The sequence below is a fragment of the Cystoisospora suis genome, assembly GCF_002600585.1.
Source record: "Cystoisospora suis strain Wien I chromosome Unknown contig_397, whole genome shotgun sequence".
NCBI classification, from domain to species: domain Eukaryota; phylum Apicomplexa; class Conoidasida; order Eucoccidiorida; family Sarcocystidae; genus Cystoisospora; species Cystoisospora suis.
This window is the reverse complement of record NW_027153198.1, coordinates 26,019-28,044: the sequence shown is the minus strand read 5'-3', so window position 1 is coordinate 28,044 and position 2,026 is coordinate 26,019. Positions and strand designations below refer to the sequence as shown.

Sequence of the window (2,026 nt, the reverse complement as noted above, 5' to 3'; positions counted from 1 at the left end):
CAGACAATAAAAAGTCTTACACTTAGTCCCGTGATGCTCACCCGGAGAGCTCACACAAGGCAGAACAGCCAGGAGAAAGCAGTTTTCCAAGGAAGACGAGTGCCCCTCAGGAAGCACGAGCTTCCTGACGCCGACAAGTGCCCCGGCAGGAAATACTAGACCTGCTCTGGAGAGGCACTGCTGGAAATGACCTGTCGTCACGAGAGCAGACAAAGCGCCCCACTGGCCTTACAAGTGTCCGATAAGTACTGATAGCCCATGGAATAGGTTTGTCTCTGTAAGGTATTTTTACTTCCGCTAATAGATGCTATCGGCAGGCTGCCGGCTTCGTCAGCTCACGAGAGACACAACCCTTCGCTTGGCATTCTCTTGCACGGCAAATCATGGGTATCTGGTCTTAGCTGACAGGACACTTTTTCCGAGCCCGGATGCTGTCCTAAGGTTTGTGACGCATACGACACCATCGCCACGGTTATGCCTCACAGATGGGGGAGGTAGTGCGACCGGGTCTGCCGGGCAGCTTTTCAGTCCTAGGTGCGTTTGTTTTTCCTGGGAATTCTTTTTCTTCCATGCAAAGCTCGCTGCGTCCAGGTAGAAAACAGAAACTTCCTCGTGTGAAAGAGACAACTGAAAGAAGACGGTTTACTTGATTAAAAGAAAGTTCACATCCACTGGTTTAATTTAGCCGCGCGTGACAAGCGTTCTCCAAGATCACTGACATTATTCACGAATCCAACCAATACTAGATACTCAATTCTTACTTCCCGTCTGGAAGGGAAAAGAAGGTTTTTTGCCTCTCCAACCCCTAGAATAGGTGAGCGTCTTTTTCTCTCGCAGACCGACCCAAATCTGATGGGGGGAGAAGACTTCTCCCGATGATACGCCAGTGTGGAAGAGACTGATGGTGACGGCGTTCTTACTTCTTTTCCTGGTCTTTCAGTTAAACCCAACATTACTTCGGAGCGAAGCTAGCTACCAGATGACGAGCTGCCCTTCCACCGCCACCAACTGGGGGCATAGAGCCATGCCTAGCCGTAGAATGTGTCTGTGCAAACACATGAGAGGCCTGCGCCACTCCCGCCCCGTCCACTTCCTGGCTTTCTGACTTATTAGAATTCTAGTCTCATCTTGAGAGCCCCGGACCACATAAGAAAGAGCCTCCAATCCATATGCGATAGAGAAGACCTTAAAAAAAAAAGACTTCTGGCTCGTCAAATCAGGAGAACGTGAGAAGGGCTAGACAAGAGTTCGGCCTGACAGTTTCTTTCGTGATCCTTCTAACTGCTTGTAAGGAAGAGTCTGAGAGAATGCGAGGATCGAGAGTGAAAGTAATGGACGATCGCGGTGGATCCCAGGTGAGCAGTTTCTTCTCTTCTTCAAGAAATCTATATCTTTGCGCCGCGTCCTTGTGTGTGTATCTATCAGTCAGATTCTTGTGTGTACAGATTCATCATCGTGTCGACACCTGACGACAGCTACTTCCCCACTATTAGCGGCGCGCAGGGGATTTAGGCCGTGGCCGGATGTCTTCGTCTTTCATCTGAGAGAGGAAGAATCGAAAAGAACAGAAGAGAAAACAAGAAACGAAAACGGACATCAACAAACTTTTCTCATGCATGCAGACGTATGTGGACGGGGGGCTATCCAAGGAAACAACCGACACACATCATAGCTGGACATGATGGTTCCTCCCACTAGAAAGACACCACACCACTGAGACCTACGCTAGACTTGATTTGGCGTCAGCTGACTCCGCTGCAGCTTTATTCTTTTGAAAAGTGTACTATTTCCCCGCTCGGATGACGCCCTTTAAGACTTCCATTCATCAACAAGTCTTTTTCCTCTTACCATGTGTAGGTACACCTGATGTCCTTTTGCGAGCTCTTGCTGATCATACCCCTGAAAGGCAGTGTTTCAAAGAACAGGAACAGCAGCAACAATGGGGGGCGACTTCGCTCACTTTCCCGAAACATGTAAGATGGAGAAGGGAAAACAGTGTATAAAATACACATATGATAAAGAAGAA

General features: G+C 48.6%; 1 protein-coding gene across 1 annotated transcript in view; it reads right to left on the bottom strand.

The window, feature by feature from the left end:
* Window positions 1-673: 673 nt before the first annotated feature.
* CSUI_001010 (uncharacterized protein) overlaps window positions 674-2,026 on the bottom strand; it is a 22,604-nt gene continuing 21,251 nt past the window's right edge. The window contains exons 18-19 of the mRNA XM_068061216.1: window positions 1,849-1,899; window positions 674-1,540 (exon numbers count right to left, since the gene is read on the bottom strand). The gene's annotated coding sequence lies outside the window, so the exon portion shown is untranslated. The remainder of the gene's footprint in view (window positions 1,541-1,848; window positions 1,900-2,026) is intronic.